Source organism: Oryctolagus cuniculus, chromosome 13 (assembly GCF_051225735.1).
Source record: "Oryctolagus cuniculus isolate XC-2025 breed Fujian yellow rabbit chromosome 13, ASM5122573v1, whole genome shotgun sequence".
NCBI lineage: Eukaryota > Metazoa > Chordata > Mammalia > Lagomorpha > Leporidae > Oryctolagus > Oryctolagus cuniculus.
The window spans coordinates 31,321,002-31,340,691 of record NC_142879.1 but is presented as its reverse complement, the minus strand read 5'-3'; the positions used below and the strand labels follow the sequence as shown (position 1 = coordinate 31,340,691).

Below are 19,690 nucleotides of genomic sequence, written 5' to 3'. Positions count from 1 at the left end.
TGGCTCAAGTAGTTGGGTACCTGTCACCCTTGTGGGAGGCTTAGGTTGAGTCTTTGGCTCCTGGCCTCAGCATGGCCATTGTGGTACTTGGGGAGTAAACCAGCAGATGAGAACTCTCTTTCTCTGAAAATAAATAAATGCAAGTTTAGAGTACTTGACAGAAACAGAGACCTTGGGTTGACATTCAGGTTGCAATTTAGTAGTTGTGAATATATAGTTTTCCTCTTTCTAAACTGGGCATAGCTTTATCTAGCTCATAAGATTTGTTGCAAGGACTGAATAAGTTGGTTCACTTGAAAGTGGTTTTATGCTTTATGATGGAGACCACACAAACCCTGGGAGGTGGGAGGTAGGGAAGAATGCACTCTTGGGCAGCTGTTTTTGAGGATTGTGTCTTCAGTGTCTTTGTGTCCCCAGTATCTGGTGCTATGCCTGGCTCAGAGAAGAGGCTTAGCAAATGCTTGTAAATATGAGCATGCCAGGTACTGTGGTAAGCCCTATATAGCAGGTTATATTTAAGTCTTCACGGAGAGTCTTGTGTGGTAGGGATATGGTCTCCATTTCACAGGTGAGGAAACAGAAGAGCGATTTGAAGCCACTCTCAACCTCATGCACACGGAAAGTGGTAGAGTCAGGATAGGAAGTTAAATCCTTCCAGCACCCACACTTGGACTCCATTCATTATCTGGTGTGGGCTCTCAGAAGTAAGGGAATCATCATTTCTCCTGAACAATAGTGTGGCAAACATGGCAAGCAGAGACCTTGGATAGTTTACCAGCTGTCCAGGCAGCTTGAGGGCCAGGTTCAGAGAGGTTGGGGAGCCCTTCCCTGAGCTTCCTGACGCATTTGACATGGCCTTTTGTGAAGCTGTCAGTTCTGATTTCTGCCCTTTGAAGTAAGATGCACAATAGTGAGGAAATACCATAGAATATGCCATAACCTGGACTTGTCATAGGCACAGAAGAGAAACGAAGAGCAGGGAAGAACTTGCAGACAATGAAGTGGTTAACCAATGCCTGGGGTTGGCTTTGGTATAGCTACCAGCAGCCTTCCCCGCCATGCCTCCTTCTTTCTCTGTCTCTCACTCTCTCTGCACTTGCACTCCTAGATCTGGTGAGGCGTACAATTTTCACTCTCTTCCCTGCTAAGGGAGATGAGGAAGAAAGAAAGCCCACTCTGACCAGCGTGTTCCATACTTGTCATTGTTTGTCCACCCTTACTACGCCCATGGCCTCGTTACAGCAGTGGGTTCAAAATCAAATCTCCAGTCTCTACAATAGGAGGCAGAATACAGAATATGTGACCACTTTCCCAATACTATATTATTTTCCTATTTAAATTTCTGAGGAATACCAGAAGAGCCTTAAATATGCAGGTTTATGTAGAAACAGAGGGAAATACATTTTAAAGGTTTGGATCCATTTTTTAAAAAATTCTGTTAAAATATGGTATGCAGTGGGTCAGGGCAGCAGAGCCGGCTGAGTCCAGGGAATCCTTACGCTGTTGCCCAAGCCCAGCCTGCCACAGTGTTTGGTTTCTAGGCACTGCCCTAAACTACCCCCCGGGTGGGGAAGCACCGGTCATGCTCCCCCCTGACCTGTGCTAAGTCTGCTGGGTTGAATTGTGTGAAGTTGTCAAAGGTTGCTCTGCTCCCCAGCACTTGGCACCAGCTCGGCTGAAATGTGATGCCATTGGTTTTCAGTAAAGGTTCCCTTCTGCAGGCTGCAAACACAGATCAGCTGCTACTGTGTAGACACAACCAGGGAGCAAATCAACCAGCACATTTCAAGCAGCCTTTTTAACCCTGAGACTTTCCAAGATCTCCTCTTCACACAGGAAGTTTCCTGCTCTGTTGTCAGCTTTAGCACTGTGCTCTTGTCATCAGATCCGAGCTAGGCTCCCTGCTGCACACTAGAGAGGCTTCCTTTAAGACATTTGTCCTTGAAACTGCACCAAACTCTTGGAAGAACCCAGAACGTGTAAGTATGTATGATTTAGGCAGCAATGGCATAGGGCAGAGCTGCATTCAACCATTATACAATATCCGATTAGCAGGGCAGGAGGCATTTTTTCCGACGTTATGTTACATTCATTTTCAATTCGTTCTGAGGAAACAAATCAATTCTAGCTTCTGATACAGTGACTTTGCAGTAGATGGGGTTGTAATATATTAGCTTTAACTATTTGCTGTTCTCATCTAGCATTTAGATGTGACTTGGGGGACAATTATGGTGGGCATTAAACTATAAAACTTTTAAATTTTTGTTAGGAATTATAATTGTTGGGCATGTCCATCATGAGAAACAAGTTAGCTTTGGGGAATGCTTTTTAGAGAATTAACCACATCAATTCACAGACAATAGAATGAATTTGTACTATTCTTGCTCTCAATGAAACATATTAGTTTGTAGTTTTAATTTACTTGTAAAAAGCGTTCCACTGAGGTTTTGTCTTAATTGAATCCTACTCAGTGCTGTCTGTTTGGTGTTTTGCTGTCTTGAATGTATCTGTTTAAGTTACTTTCCTGAGGTTGCAGTCTGGTTAAACCTGTATTTCGGCACTGTTTAGATTCTGAGAACATCCAGGTGAAATGAATGCTCACAGATTTGGGAAGGTGGTGGATTTGTTTTCAAGGGTGGTCGTCTTACCCTTGAAAGCTTTTTAAACGCACCCGGTGAATGGCTGTCAGATGTGTGGACCACGGACTGCACCCTCTGAGGGTCTAAGTCAGATCTCAGCCTGGCCACTTTTGTCACTCCTACCCCCTAAAAGCCTGTGCCCCGTTTCTATCCATTTTTAATATGCAACAATACTGATGTTTGTAAGATTAATTTCGCCCAGATTAGTCTGATTGATAGCTGGATTGTGGTTTCTTAAGAGCTTGCTCCCTGAAACCCACAGCAGAACTGCATTCCATTTAACTAGTGAATGTAAAAACGGGTAACCATGGCTTCAGCCACCACTAACTGCCAGTGCAACGACTTGTTGTAAACAATACAAATGAGCCAGGAGAGCAGAGGCAACCAGACATGAAATGATTTTAATAGAAATTACGGTAAAAGGTCATGTGATGTGGTATCCGCTTCTGTTCAGTTTTAAAGGGAAAGTGTCTTTTCTCCCCCCCAACCCCCGCCTCCCCCTTTACTAGTTCCAACCAACCCAAGTAGGTGTCCCCACAAACTTGGCAGGTCCCACTCCACGCTTCCATGGAGAAGGGAGGCTAATGTGATTCTGGGCAAAGTGTGGTGACTTGTGGATTTTCACTGGTAAGTACCTTTATTTTAGGAACAAAAAGGAAGTCTGGATTTCAGGGCTTCGTTTGTGGAAGGGCATGCTAATTGCGTACTAGAAGTTCTGAGGCTTTGACACAAGTGGAATAGGTCATTTCGTTCCTTAGCTTTTAAATGCTACGACTGCCTTTTCTCTGCCTCCCCAAGTCTCGGGATTCATTTGTAAACTCGGTCTTCCTGAAGCCTGCAATTTGCTTTAGAAACAACTTCTGCAATATGGCAATAATAAGTGCATGCAGATGCTGGGAGAGGTGCCGAGCCTAACCTCAGGGTTTCATCCACCTACACCTTTTCTGGGTTCTTTCAGAACCAGGTTTGACAAGCATATTTGCATTGCTCTGGTAGAAATGGTTTCTGTTTGTGAAAATGATTATGTTCATAAATTTGCCTTCAGCCAAGAGAAAGGAGCAAATTGTACCTGTGTTGCATGCTAGCCTCATGGTTGGTGTGGTGTACTGCTATTAGCTGTGCTGTTGAAAGGCAGGGAGAGGAAATTCTAGTAGTTAGAGCTGGGGAGGGAGAGGGAAGACTTAGGAGCACAGCTGTGTCTTTCTCCAGATTTGCGAGGCGGACCTGGTCAATCCACCATATGCAGAAGTGGAGATGTCCCAAGTCACAGGGTCAGACAGCAGCAGCACTTTAAGCAAAGGACTCTGCCTAGGTGTCTGTGTCTTAAGGTAGTATATACTGGGATTGGTTCCTCGGGCTACACCTTCCACACGGATGGTATAAATAATCCTATCACCTCAGAAACAGAGAATGGTATGTTTATATTTTCCCTCCTTTTAATATAGAGATTCTTCTCAATAGATGCATAAATGTACATGTCTAGATGTCATCTTGAATAATAGGATTTCAAATGCATATTTTTTCCATTAATACCTTCACTATGATAGCTCCAAACAGCACATGAGAAGGCATGGGGCTTATCATTTAGAAGATCAGTAAGATGAACTTCCTCTATCTGCATTCAAGATTTTGTCTCAAAAACTTTGTTTAGACCTGTACGTGCCAAGTGTTAACATAGTGCTTATACTTATACTCAAGCTTTTTTTTTTTTTTTTTTTTTTTTTTTTTTTTTTTTTTTTTTTTTAATCTTAAGATGTTGGGAAGCCTTAGTGCGTGCTTGAATGGAAATATTTTTCAGAATATAGCGGTGAATGTTGTGGACTCATGGCTTGTTTACTACTCTAATATCAGCCATGCTTATCAAAAAGAAATGAAACGCCAGTAATTAATATTGGGGGTGGGGAGAGGGGCAATTTGAAGCAGATGTGGGAATACTGAGCTCAAATGAGATTTTGGGTAAAAAAAAATTAGAATACACACACACACACTTTTTACTTTTCACTTTTTACTTTTCCACTTTCTCCAAGCTGAAGGATAGAACTAAAAATGTTGGCTAGAGAGTGGTTAGGGGCGCAGTCTTTAAAGTTAGATGTTATGGTTGATGTCTCTTCACCTAATTATACTGGTCTTTAAGATTTACACACGGTGATTTCAGCGCTCCCACCTTCCACAGCCGCATCTGTAGATTGAGGATAGTAATGTATACCAACGGAGTAGTTGAAGCAGTCACATGAGGTAAGGTCCAAAGTTTTTAATGCCATGTCTGGCATAGTAGATGTTCACGAAACTGCTGGTTCCATTATTATTTTTGGTTGAAGAACAATATGGTTAGGTAGAATTCCGCTGTCTGTGGAGCTGAGAGGGTAATGTTCAACACCATTGTTTTGTCCTGTCCCAGTGACAGTCGCTCCCTGCAGTAGCTTGTCATCACTTGGGAGACTGTGATTCACTTTGTATCATAGTATAGTATTTTATTTTACATTTTTATTGAAAGTCAAAAATAATATCTTACTACATGTCTTTCATTTTCATGCAAATCATGTAGGAACACTAATTTTTTTTTTGCACTTTGGATTCCTGATGCTGTGGATATTGAGATTATATGCACATTTTATGTAAGAGCCTGTTACTAGAATTGGGGGTAGAAGGACCCTTAAATGTATAAGACATTCATAATTATATCAATCCTAAAAGCTTGGAACTGGGACTATTTGGCCTTGAAGATTAGATATACTAAAGAGAAGCACTAACGGACTAATAAGCATGGAGTTGTACGCTACCAAAGAAGCGTTTCTCCGTCGTTTTGTCTACATGTTCGCTCCACCCTTTGACCTCCCTCCCTGCCTACTTTCCATCCTTCCCCCTGTCCTTCCATCCAGGTATTCTATATTCTCTCAGCACTACTACGTTTCTTTTCCTTTGTGAATCCGAGTGTTCCGGGAAAAGAAAAAGAGGGACAGGAGACTCACAGCCTTTTGATGCCAGCCTGGGTTTTAAAAATGGAAACTTTAAGAGAAGTCGGAAAAATCCGTTTTTGCTTTCTCCTGCTATTGAACTGGAGAGCCACATCTGAAGTGACCTGCAGACCCCAGGGAAGCCTCGCTCAGTAACTATTTGTTGATTCATTGATTAAACGGCATGGAGAGAAGGGGCATTGAGCACGGAGATTCCCTTAGTAGTGAAAGCTTTGAAACCCCAAGCTGCAATGTGCAGTAGGATGGCTTCTCTGTGACCTTCCAACAACTAATCTCCTTTAAGAACTGAATCAAAGCAGTTAAGGGATTTTGTCAGATGGATTTTGCCTACAGTTGGGTTTTTGGCAGTTGTATGCAGAAGGCAATACATTCTTCACAAGGATGTGAGTTTTTTTTCATAGAGGAATGAAGACAAGGTGCCAGCAGAGATCTCCAGAGAGGGACTTGGTACTGTTCAGGCAGGGACAGCTGCAAGGTGGATGACTTTCTCACACTTCTCAGCCAACCTTCGAAACCACCCTTCTCTGATGGTCCGGTCAACACGTGCACCTGTGCAATGGGCCTCCCTCCATGGTGTTCTCTTTTAAGTGTGGAGAACGAGCCTGTCATTAGAATTGACATCATACAACTGATGATGCGTGTCTGTTGTCTATTTCTAGAGTACTCACAGAACATAGAAGATTAGAGCTGGAAACTTCATTTTAATACGTAAAACTATTGTCAATGTCTTACAACATGTGAGTTGTAAAACCAGAACTAGGACATCAGATTTCTGATTTCTGATTTGCAAGCTAGCACTTTTTTGAAAGTTCCTGCCTTCTATTAAATAGATCATGGAAAGAGCTTATATCATGGGAGAAAATATACCGTTTTGGTAAGGCTATCCCAGAAGTATTTCTCAAGAGACATACGGGCCTGATTCAAATCCTGAAGCCATAATTGAGCATCTCTGTAGTCACTGGGATGACATATAAGCATCCTTGGCTGAGGTTTCCTTTGTTGTACAATTGGGATTAAAGTAACTATACTGTCTACATTTTAGGTTTGCTGTGAGAAGTAAGGTTACATGTGTAAAGTGCCCAGTCCCCTGCTTGATGCAAGATGCTGTCAGTAAATATTATTACCATTCCTGTCCCCCTTTTCAAGGTAGGTGGTGGAGTTATGCATGGTAGAGTTTTGAGTAAAAGGTTTTAAGTATGCACCTTGAATGGTGAAGCTCAATGGTTTTCAATATTTTCCTCTGCTGTAAAACACACAGAAAAAGCCACGTGAAGAATTACCACATGCCAGGCATGGAGTGATCGATCAATAGTAATATGAGGGTGGTGATGATAACGGTGGTGGGGGTGCTGACAGAAATGGTGATGCTGATGGGTGACGTGCGCATACCACAGATGAGCCCAGGGCTGTGAGCAATTCCCAGACCTTTAGCTTGTATTGCAGTGCCTGCTTCCTGACACCAGAGAGGAAGTCCGAGTGATAGTAAGCAAGAGTGATGCCATAGGACGTGCAACTGCGCTTACTTAAGAGAAAAATCATCAGTAGATTTGAGTGCTTTGTTACTGGTTATCAGTGACTGGCAGTGTACTAATTGAGCTGGAGATACCATCTTCTCCGAGGTGCATGATTTTGGGAGATCTTTTACATCACGGCTCTGAAGCTAGACTGTGGGTTTGAGTTCTGGCTCAAGTACTTGTGATGACTTAGGGAAGTAACAAGCACACTGTTTCTATTGCTCTCTTGGATTGGAGTAACAAGTATAGCCCCTTCATAGGACTATTGTGAGGACTGAATGAGTTAACATGTATCAGGTATTAAGAAAAGTGTCTGGCATACAAGTAAGTGCTCAGTAACTATTAGTGATTATGAGAGGCTTCTCTTTCCATGCTGTTTGATGGGGCAGCATTCCATCTTGAGATTCTCCCCCAGAATTGCCATTATTAACGTTAGCCACAATGTCATTAATACATAAATCTGATTTTTAGTTTTAACATAATAATAACTGCTCTTCATTGTGCACTTACCGTTTAGCCAGGCATTATGCCATGTGTTTTATATGGTATCTTAATTGATCTAATTCTCTCATTACGCTTATGAGATAGACATGTTACCCCCATCTTATAAATGAGAAAATTGAGCCTCTAAGAGGTGATGGAATTTGCTCAAGTTTTCACAGCTAGTGAATGACAGAGCCAAGCTTCAAATTTATAATCTTCCCTACATATATGCATATTGCCTCATTCAGCTGCAGACGATCTGCAGGGTTTGTAAGACAGAAATGTTGTCTGGAGTGAAGGAGTGCCCCCAGAATCATGAAATGGATTTATCCTAGGGCATTCAAAAGACTCAAAGCAGAAACATGGAAGATGGTCACAACAACAACAACAAAAGCAACTTAATTTAGTATGGACAGGAAAAGAAAGAAGACAGAGGTGGAAAAGGCAGGATAATAGTGAGGAAGAAAAGGAAGAGGAGGGGGAAGAAGAGGAAAGAGCAGGGGAAGCAGGAATAGAGAATGAGAGAAGTACAGAGAGATCTCATTTAACACTCAGCACCCTGGAAGTAAATGATTGAAGGACATCATCTCTATTTATTTATTTGTTAAAGGTACGTATTGGGACTGGTGCTGTGGCTCAGTGGGTTAAAGCCCTGGCCTGAAGCGCCAGCATCCCATATGGGCACTGGTTCTAGTCCCGGCTGCTCCACTTCTGATCCAGCTTTCTGCTATGGCCTGGGAAAGCAGTGGAAGATGGCCCAGGTCCTTGGGCCCCAGCACCCATGTGGGAGACCCTGGAGAAGCTCCTGGCTCCTGGCTTCGGATCGGCGCAGCTCTGGCTGTTGAGGCCATCTGGGGAGTGAACCAGTGGATAGAGGACCTCTCTCTCTGACTCTCCCTCTCTCTGTAATTGTGTCTTTCAAATAAATCTTAAAAAATGAAAAATATTTATTTATTTGAAAGGCAGAGTTACAGAGAGACAGGTGAGACAGATATTCTATCAGCTGCTTCACTCACCAAATGGCCACAAAGAGCAGAGCTGGGCCAGGCCGAAGCCAGGTGCTTCATCCAGGCCTTTCACATGGGTGAAGGGGCCTAAGGACATGGGCCATCCTCTCCTCTTTCCCAGCTGCATTAACAGGGAGTTGGATTAGAGGTGGAAAGTCCAGGACTCCAACTGGCTCCCATATGGGAAGCTGGCGCTGTAGGATGTGGCTTTAACCTGCTGCCCACAGTGCCAGCTCCCATCATCCCTATTTTGGACATTAATTTGTTCTAGGCAATACAGCTAGAAATGCTGCATTTGAGACTTTACACCAGGATATTTCGCCATAATACAGCGGCTGGCATTGTAAGGCAGTGGGTTAAGCTGCCACCTATGTTACCTGCATCCTAGATGGGCACCTGTTTGTGTCTCAGCTGATGATGTGGGAAAAGCAGATGAAGATGGCTCAAGTGTCTGGGCTGCTGCCGCCCATGTTGGAGACCCAGATGAACCTCCAATTTCTTGACTTCAGCCTGGCCAACCACTGTGGCCATAAGGGGACCAGGAAATGGAAGATCTCTTTCCCTCTCTTTCTCTCTCCCTCTCTCTCTCTCTCTACCTATGTATCACTCCCTTTTTCTCTAACCCTGCCTTTCAAATGAATAGACAAATCTTTAAAAAATCTAGTACATTCCAGTGATGCTACATTTTGAAACACAAAGACTCTATAGACACAAGAAAAAGAGGGATGGAGAGAAAGAAGTACAGGTGCATTGGCGTGATGTTCAATAATAGAACTGTCATTACTTTTTCAGGTGCTAACATTGGATATTTTCTAAAATCTTGTACTTTTGCATCTATAGGCATAAATTAGATTACTGTAAGAGGCTAAGTATTTAATGCTACTTGATACTTGTTTTAAAGTAGATTTTACTTATTTTTAAAAAAGTCTTGTGGGCTACAAAACTTATTTTCCTCTCAGTTTTATAGATAAAGAAATTGAGTTATGCAGTTTCCCTAAATTATTTGCTTAAGATTGTAACAACTTATGTAGTACATATAAGAACTGTTTTCTGAATTTTGACCACCTTCCCCCCGGAGGAAAGATTTTCTCTTTAATGTTAGGATCACTTCCAGTTGGTGTGATTATCAACTGAACAACTTCTAAGGACTCAGGGATGTGTAGGGGAGTCACTTCTGAGTATAATAAGGGCTTTTTTGGGAACAGGAACTAGGAGGGTGACCCTTCTATGCAGGTTCTGTAATTGCCTTCAAGTCTGGAATACCATCCTCTGATCTTTTAGGAGCAGTGTCAGAATGTTCTCAACGTTCTTCTTTGTTTCATGGCACCCAGGTGGGCACTGAGAGAAAATCCTGTGCCTCCTTGTTCTGTGTAACCTCATGGGGCCCACCACACGCCGTGGTGTCTTCTCCAGCAGTGGCCTGCTGCGCCCATAGCTGGCTCACTGCTTGTAGAGCAGATGGAGTTCACTTCTGAGAGGTACTTCCTGCTCTGTGTGCTTGTTTTGAAGATGTGAGTTTTGGTAAATAGAGGGGACAGGGACAAGAGGGGAGGTACCAAACTGCTGTGTGTGAAATGAGATATGGTACCAGTCAGAGTGGAAAGAGGGAAATGGGAAATCCTTGTCATTTCCAAGGTTAATGTCAAGGTCAGACCATCTTGTTAAATCAGTTTGAGTAGAATTCTTTTAAGATTTATTTATTTGAAAGTCAGAGTTACACAGAGAGAGAAGGAGAGGCAGAGAGAGAGAGGTCATCCAACCGATGGTTCACTCCCAAACTGGCTGCAATGGTCAGAGCTGCACAGATCCGAAGCCAGGAGCCAGGAGCTTCTTCTGGGTCTCCCACCTGGGTGCAGGGGCAGAAGGACTTGGGCCATTTTCTACTGCTTTCCCAGGCCATAGAAGAGAGCTGGATGGGAAGTAGAGCAGCCGGGTCTTGAACTGGCACCCATTTGGGATGCCAGCGCTTCAGGTCAGGGCGTTAACCTGCTGCGCCACAGTGCCGGCCTTGAGTAGAATTCTTGAAGCTAGACCACTAGTCCAATATCTCAAGGTCCTCCTTGGGAAGAAATTGGGAGCTGCTATTATTCCTTTGTCCAGTGTTTAAATTGCTGGAAGTAGAAAGGAGAGATTGGAAAAGAGGAAACAGAGGGCTTTTCACCTTTTCCTTCAGAAGGTCATGAGACAATATGACTAGCTTTGAGCAGAGCTGCCTAAGAATATCTGTGCTTGTTGATTAAATAATTATTTTTACTGCTTCCACTGAAATAACATGAAAAATGACTCTCTTCCACTGTTTCTCTAAATGTAAGTATTTCTGCTAATAATACATGATATTTGTGTAGTGAAAGTTTATGAAGTCACAAATTATCATCTCCTTTTTACAGCTGATTTAACTTACCAAGATTAAGTGGCTTGCTCAGAGCAACGCAGCTTGTTTAAAAAGGAGAGAGAGGAAGAGAGAGAGAGAGAGCGAGCGAGCAGCAGACTAGAAATTGGATCTTCAGAAATCTAGATCCAGATTGACCCCACCATTAGAAATCCCTGTCTTGGAAGAGGGTGAGTCTAGGGCAGGACTGGAATTGAGTGTCAAGAAAGTTAGGAAGGGGAAGCACAGCACTGGGGATGTCAAAAAAAAATTGGCTTGAAAGGTCGGTTCGTGTATTGACTGTGGTATCCATGACTACAAGGCGGTGCGGAGATTCCCACTTTGTCCTCCATTGAGCAGTGAAGGAAAGGGAAAGAAGGCAGGGAGAGGGGCAGCCTCTGCTGGAGGCTCAATAGGGAGCAGATCACCATCCCGGCTTCCCTTGGAGAGCTCAGGCTGTCTTCTCGGAGGTCACACAGGGAAATGACAACTAGACTCTCTGCTTCTCAGAAGATGGAATCGAAACAGCTCTGAGCAAAAGGGAAATGACCTTGTACTTGCAAGCTTAGGTCTCGTGTTTATCTGTAGTCCCACCCACTTTACCATGTAATAGGAGAGTAATCCCTGTCAGTAACATCACCTTAGAAAGGACAACAACATGCGATCCAGTGTATGGGTGGATGGTGCCACATTCCTTCATCAAAGCAACTAATACCCTTAAGGAAAAAAAATGCATTGGCCTGATACTTCGGAAAAATATGCATGTCTCCCCTCCCCCGCTTTTGGAAATTCTAGTAATCACGTGGATATCAGAAGGTGAAATGAATTTGTGTTTTCTCTCTAATATGGTCTCTATTTTGTTAGTATCAGGTAAATAAAATCTTAATATGACTCATGGTAGGGTGCATTTTGTGGCCTGGCTTAATTCTATGGTTATGATAAAGAAATTATGCTTTTTGGTAATGATTCAGAAAGCTTGCAGTTGATCAGTTGGCAGTCAGTATTGGAGCAACAATTCTTAGCAGGAAGTCCAGTCAAGCTACCACTAAGCCTCCAAAGTACTTTATGTTCCTGGTGAGCTGAATAAAGTGCTGTCATATAGATGTCAAGTCTGTGCCCTCAAATCGCCATTAATGAGTAGCAGCTACCAGCTAACATTTCAAAGGGACTTCTAGAATGTTAAACTATCAGTTATTGTATGTCCAACAGATATATTCAGTTAAAGGATACACGCTTGTAAGCAAAAGCTGTCTCTAGTCTACCTCAATGTTGTTTGTACGCTGGAGGTTTACTCTGTACTTCTCTCCACTGGATCATTTAATAATCAATTTAATTTTAGTAAAGTTTCACTTTAATACTCCTAGAAATTGGAGGAAAATATTGCCTACATTCATTTGCTGTGTTACGCAGACACAGTACACAGCAAAGGTAAAAGATAAAGGATCAATTCTTATGGATCTCATAGTTTCAAGCTTTTAAGGCTGTATTATGGAAACTTTGTAATTATTGTGGGTAATCTTGCAGAAAATTAAATGTGGAGTTTGCATATGTGAAGAAGTTTGGACTGTTGTGCTCACCATAGCTTGTTAGTGCTAAGCATCTCACTGTCGTTGTCAGGCTTGGGTTTCACTTTACTGCTAGTAAAACCCTCACTGTGGCATAAGGCACACCCTCCTGTGTCTGAGGCCTGTTTGGAGAATGCATGTCTGCAGTTCACTTGCCTGTTGCAAAATGGCTTTAGACCAGTGGTTCTCAGGAGGGGCAGTTTTACTCCTAAGGGACATTTGGCAATGTTTAGAGACATTTGGGATTGTTACAGCTGGGATATGGGTACTGTTGGCACCAAGAGTGTGAGAGCCCAGGACTGCTGCTAAATATTGTGTAGTGCAACAAGGAACTCTACTGCCCCAAATATCTGCAAGGTCAAGATTGAGAAGCCATGCTGTAGGCACTTGCAAAATCTAAAAGAGAAAGAAGGTAGCTTAAGTGCCCTCATTTCTTTAAATGGTTGATTTATTGATTAGGATTTTATCCATGGGATGTAAATAAAGATGAAAACTAACAAACAAGCCACACACTTGCTTTTAAAAATATTTGGACTTTAGCATGTTGTGTTGTGACTAAGTTGGCCACCTGTAACAGCTACCACACTAACAATATTCGTAACTACAACTCTTAAAAGATTGCTAGGATTAGAGGCTTACTAAGTGTACCAGACACAGTTCAAAGTTTATGTCCATGTATGAATTCAGTTAATCCTCAAAGCAACCCCACTAGAGAGGTATGATGATTGTGCCTTTGAATCCTGGAATCTGCAGGAGCCTCCTGAGCTCCTAGCAGGAAGTGGAAGGAATAGGGCAATGACAACAAAATGTGTGGAAATAGGAAGACTTTATTTTTCTAAATGCCCTGGTTGCTCAAGCTTTTATTCTATGGTGCTATTATTGCAAAAGTGCTTCTCTGGGAAACTTGGATTGCCATCATAAAGCAGGTTTATATTTGCTCCTAGAGGGAGAAAAAGAAAGAACTTGTGTAACTCTCTGCTTGCCAGCTCTGCACCTGGTCCCAGGCCTGTCTGTCTGCTCTCCCAGAACCACTCTTGAGCTGGTCTCCAGGTTGTGTGTAAGTGACGGGCAGTAAGGAGGCCTTGCAGCTCAGCCTTGCACATACCAAGTGGTCGCCCCCCCACCCCGTGGCGGTCACCTCCTAGTAGGCTGTCCCCTGATTCTGAATCACAGAGCATGCAGAGGAGAGATGAGGCTTTCCCTTTAAAACACCAACTTTAGGGTGGGTTTCACCCACTGCAACCTCACGTTCGAGTGAAAAATAGGTGAAAATATCTCTCTGCAGACTTACTGGAGATTCCCCAAGAACACACTTAACAATGGAATTTCCCCTGGAATGCTGCTTTGGAAGCCTTATTCCCAGTGGACGTGTCTGGGGACTGGGAAGTTTACTAGATTTGCTGCTTTCACACCTCCTGAAGGTTTTGAGCCTAGGGAATTAAGTTTGTCATAGCTGGACATGTTACCTTTGCCAAACCAGTCTTTTGTATTAAACCTAGGTTGCCATCAAAACCCGGAAAGGAAAACATCACAAATCACTGGAAATATATCAGCATTCTGAGCAGCAGAATTTATGGGGCACTAATGGATAGCCTAGGCTATTTATCTTTTTAGTAGCAGTTGAAAAACCTCTGTCTTTTTCTTAGTGTAAAAGGGCTTCACGTCAAGGAGCTATAGAGTCCCCAAGGCTGGTACTCGAGTTGGGGGAGCAGTGGCATTCTGGTCCTCCGTGTCTTGGTTTTTGTTTCTTGGGCGTTTTTGGTGGGGAAGGACAGCTAGAGGGGAGGGCTTTAATTTTTCTCTCTCTTCTCCTTTTTTGTCTCTTTCCTTTCTTTCTTTCTTAAAAACCAAAATCAAAATGCAGCGAGGCTATATCCAGCCCTCATTATGGAGAATTTCTAATATTTTGTATATATTAGCTTCAGTGCTTTCTCGTCTCAGGCCCTTACTCTGTGGAGGAAAGACCAGCAAAGCAGGTGAGTTATGTTCACCTCAGGAGGGGCCGCAAACCTGAGAGACTCCTCCCTGTGGGGGTCTGTGCTGTTGGGTGTAGGAACAGAGCTGCCTTCTGCACCTGGCCTGGCTTTGCCACTTACAAGTTTATGACCTTGGATCAAATTACTGGATTGCTTGCCTCAGTTTCCATATCTGTAAAATGGATCAAGTTGTGTATTTGCAAGCTGTAGGTATGTTGTGAAGATTAAGTATTGCAAAAGATACAAAGCACAGAAGGGGTTCATGGTTGTTCCTGGGGTGACATATTACTGGAGTCCTGAGAAACCCGACTCGTTCCTTCCCTCTCTAGAAAATGTAGTCTGAGGACTACTTGGCTTAATTAGAGTCACTTCTGAATGCAGTGAAGCACAGATCCCACGTCTCTTCCGCTCTCTGTTAAACTGGACTCTTAGAAGGTGGGCTCCGGTTCCTTGTATTGCTAGAAACATCTCGTGTGATTCAGATGACCCCAGAGTTTGAGGACCACCGGATCAGCCAGGCACCTCTCCCACCTTGCGCTGCCCTTTCTCTCCCGCAGCAGGACACAATCTAGAGCCGTTTAGCTCCTCTCCTGGAAGGTTCTTCTTTCCCTGGTGGAGTCTGCCTTTGAGCCTAGGAACTTGCCCTCCGTGTTTATAAGCAGCGCTTTTTATGGTAGGCCGCACATGGTTGGGTAAGCTAAATGATGTGATAATGAGGATGGACTAAAGGTCACAAGATTGTTAACATGTGTGAGGAGATTGTAGGCTTAGCCTATCAGGTGAGGGAAAGGTTAGTGCACCAACTGTATGCACACTTCAAAGCATGCAGCAAGTTTGCTGCACTAACTTAATTATCTGTGCTATGGATATCTTTGAGGAACATATCTATACCCCAGATCCAGTTACTTCACAGTGGGCGATAGCAGGAGGTGGCCTGTTCGGTTGCCAACTTCCTAAAATGCTTTTAAGAGTCAGCTGGGTTGCTCAGTCCTCTCTTGCTCTTGGATTAAATATAAAAATAACTATGTGGAGCGGATCAACCCTCTTTTCCCTGTCTGCTGAAACTGCAGTCTCCTATGCTTTTTCTAGAACCCATTAAAGAGGGAAGAGGAGGGGAGGAGTGACAATATCTACAATCCCCCCAAACCCCTGGATCAGATATTTTCCCAGAACAAACCCTGCTGTTAGATCGCAACCGAGGTAGCACAGAGCTGGTCACCTGGGTACACACCGGAGTTCTTTGGGGCTTACTGCAGGGTTGATTAAGTGGCACAAACCTTTGCCTTATTGTTCTGCCTTCTCTCTGTGGCCGTGTTAGTTTTATTGACATCTCTACCAGAAGCCTGGAAGGGAAAGAAATACAACCCAAAGCAGGTGATGTTTTCATTTCTAAGCCATAAAAGTGTTTGATGTTAGGACACATTTGAAACCATAGACTGGAGGGAGGGATTTGTCTCTACCCAGTTTTCACTGATCCAAACCGGCCGTGTTTCTGTTCTCGCAGACACAGGGGCTCTGGTTGCTGGAGCTTTCCAGAGAGAAGGACTTCAATCTCAATACTCCTCTTTGGTCGACCCCTTGAGAACAGGTTTTGCTCTGCCAGGTGCTGCTTTCATTTTTTACCTTCTCAAAAGGAGTATTTTTGCGTCCATGTACCTGGAGGTGGGCATTATTTTGGAGTCCTGATTCTGTTGACTTTTCTGCACATTGTGTGATCTGAAATGCAAAGGGGCGGGATTACCCAGACCACTCACTGCACTGAAATTGAATACAGTGTGCCCTGTTCTTTGACGCCAAAATGTGTCCTACTGCTGAAAAAGCTGGGTTGTTTAATAGGCAGAGGCCAAGGGAGAAGTTTTCAGCTTTTCATCCTTTTCACTCTTGTGAAGTCTCTCCCGCAGTATGCCATAGCTTTCAAAACATGGTCATTTTCATGATCAAAATGCTGTGGAGAGAGTGCTGGAGCGTCACGCAAAACCAGCTGCGGCATCCTGCGTGACATTCCAAATATTAATACAAATAGAATTAATTCACACGCCGGCTGGGGGTCCCGGGAATCCATTTTGACTTGGCACTTAACTTTGGTTTCAGATTTCCCCGTGACTGCCCGTGTTGAAAAATGTGTGCTAAACAAGGCAGGTCTGGGCTGCCCTCCATCTATAAATTCACTCAAACTAATTCATTAACTAGCACTTGATTTTTAACTAGAAGCAGACATAGGTTAAACAGTAGGTGGCTGTTTCATGTCTGTGGTCGGTAGGGAGGGTGTTACAGATGTTATGGCTGAAATTTCACTCTCAGTTTATCTTATTTGTTTTTTTGGGGGGAATGAGCAAAGATGATATATTTATCATTAGTGGATTATTTAATTGCATGATTTCTTAGTTCATAAAGGATTTACTCTAGGTTTTTAAATAGATCTGATTTGTAGATACAGTGAAGAAGAGGCTAATTCCTTGCACCGTGCATTCTACTTCGATGGGGGCAAGTGCACAGGCTAGAGAAAAGTGAGACTCTCTGTGCCTTTCTAGTTCTTCCCCAGCCTTGTATTTCTATTTCTGCACAGTGAATTTAATAAAGAAACTATCTTAGAGTAATAATTCCTACAAGCCCTGGACATTCCTTTGGGGGAAAAGAACTGACCTTTTCCTGTTTTTAATAAAACCTCTGTGAATTTGGGCTTACCTCTCTGATAGTCCAGTGCAACTGTCTTTTTATTCCATATTTAAGGGAAGAGTGAGCTTGCTGTTCGTCTGAATTGGAAGTGCAAAAGCAGTCCTGGGGAAAGATGGTACCTATGAAGTTTGTGTCACTCATGCCCATTCAGTTTAGCATGTATTCACCTGCATTAGGTGTTTGGAATGCTATTCTGTCCTGTGTGGGGCTAGGTTTTGTTATTTATTTGTAATGTGATACCCCACCTACATCTCAAAGAACTGGGAAGTAGTGCTTTTGTGATATGGGGTTGAATTATGCTCTGGGGACTGGCAGGCTACCTTATCCTAACTGTGACACTGGCAATTTGAAGGCTTCATTTTTGTCTTTGTCTTGAACAAGGAGCATTTTACACATTATTAACTCCTGAAAGCCCCTCTGGATGGATAATTTGCAAGGGAACAACTTAAGACCTTTAAGGGGGAAAAAAAGGAAGACATCCACAAGATCCCTTAAGATTTTTCTTTATGGTCACTAAAAATATTTAGCAGACTTTCTAGCCTCTCCCTGAACGTTTGACATATTTTTAAATAGAATAATGGGATAAAGAGATCATTTCTAAGGGATATATTCTCCATAGTCTCCAGAAGATTCCTGTAAATTTGTTTTGATTGTTCAGACACCAGGCACAGTCAGAAGCATTTATTCCCTCGTGTCTGTCTATCTCTCTGTCTAGTGTTCAATGTCGTTTTGATTTTATAACTCAAAGTTCATTCTTTTCTCCTGGGTCCTAGCATATTCCCTGAGAAATGGAGTAATTTAGATGCTTGAGAAGGCAAAAAGCTCTGGATAAACTTAATTTAATGTACACGGCACAGCGAGCAAGTTTCTATTAAATCCCAGTAAACAGGGTTAGGGGGACTTGATCCACAAAAACAGCACCAGCCTGTCATTCTTCACCTACCTACCAGAACCGCGTTGTGGCTAGAATTTTTTATTTTTACATCCTCTCTCCTCAGCTCTCTCAGCTTAATTATACAAGGAGGAGAGTCGAGTGTGTGGTGGAGACATTAGAAAGGAAAGCGGGTACTGCTGGACCCAGGATATCCTTTATGTAGAACTTTGTAAGATACTGGCCCACCTTCAGGGAGTGGCCTCCCTCCTCACTTGCTAGTGTTCTTTCTCACCTTAACCAAGTGCTTTGGTTTGTGTTGCCTCCTCAGTAGATGATCAGATGACAGCCAGTGTTGTTTAAAAAATACTCTACTGTAAATCAAAACCAGAGAAAACCATATGAATCATATGCATGACCCAGTGTCTTCTATTGTATAAGTATATTGTATAAATAATGCATAAATATACATATATTTGTATATTACAGATATATCATATAGTAGTCAGGATAAGAAATAGAATTTTGGTACTCCAAAATCCCTTCATGTGCCTAAGCTCTTTTTATCCCTTATAAGTAACCATTATCCAATTGTGATAAACCTGTATTTATATTTTGTGAATACATTTATCACTATGATGTATTCCCCAAACACTATAATCTGGTCTTACCCATGAAGATAAATTGATATGTCTCTTAACTCTCTCTCTCTTTTTTAAAGATTTATTTTTATTTATTTGAAAGAGTTACAGAGAGAGGTAGAGACAGAGAGAGGTCTTCCATCCGCCGGTTCACTCCCCAGATGGCCGCAATGGCTGGAACTGTGCTGATCCAAAGCCAGGAGCCAGGGTCTCCCATGCAGGTGCAGGGACCCAAGGACCTGGGCCATCTTCTACTGCTTTCCCAGGCCATAGCAGAGAGCTGGATTAGAAGAGGAGCAGCTGGGACTAGAACCGGTGCCCATATGGGATGCCGGCGCTTCAGGCCAGGGTTTTAACTTGCTGTGCCATAGCGCTGGCTCCAACTCTCTCTCTCTCTTTTTTTTTTTTTTTTTGGACAGGCAGAGTGGACAGTGAGAGAGAGAGAAAGGTCTTCCTTTTTTGCTGTTGGTTCACCCTCCAATGGCCACCGTGGCCGGCACGCTGCAGCTGGCGCATCACGCTGATCCAAAGCCAGGAGCCAGGTGCTTCTCCTGGTCTCCCATGGGGTGCAGGGCCCAAGCACTTGGGCCATCCTCCACTACACTCCCGGGCCATAGCAGAGAGCTGGCCTGGAAGAGGGGCAACCGGGACAGAATCCGGCACCCCGACCGGGACTAGAACCCGGTGTGCCGGCGCTGCAAGGTAGAGGATTAACCTATTGAGCCATGGCGCCGGCCTCTCTTTTTTTAAAGATTTATTTATTTGGAACTCAGAATTACAGCAAAAGAAGGAAAGAGAGAGAAGAAAGAGATTTTCCATCTACTGGTTCATTCCTCAAATGCGATCAACAGCCAGGGCTAGACCAGGTCAAAGCCAGGAGCCAGGAGCTTCCTCTGGATCTCCCGAGTGGGTGCAGGGGCCCGAGTACTTGGCCATATTTCCCTGCTTTCCCAGGTGCATTAGCAGGGAGCTGTA

General features: G+C 43.3%; 1 protein-coding gene across 15 annotated transcripts in view; it reads left to right on the top strand.

The window, feature by feature from the left end:
• Positions 1-19,690, top strand: part of ESRRG (estrogen related receptor gamma) — a 657,282-nt gene that overhangs the window by 59,261 nt on the left and 578,331 nt on the right. Inside the window, exon 1 of one of the 15 annotated variants that reach the window (XM_089312194.1) lies at positions 1,729-1,979. The exons of 13 other annotated variants lie outside the window; for them this stretch is intronic. The gene's annotated coding sequence lies outside the window, so the exon portion shown is untranslated. Of the gene's footprint in view, positions 1-1,728; positions 1,980-19,690 lie in introns of those variants that run through there. One more of the 15 variants, XM_051820571.3, reaches the window with a different exon arrangement.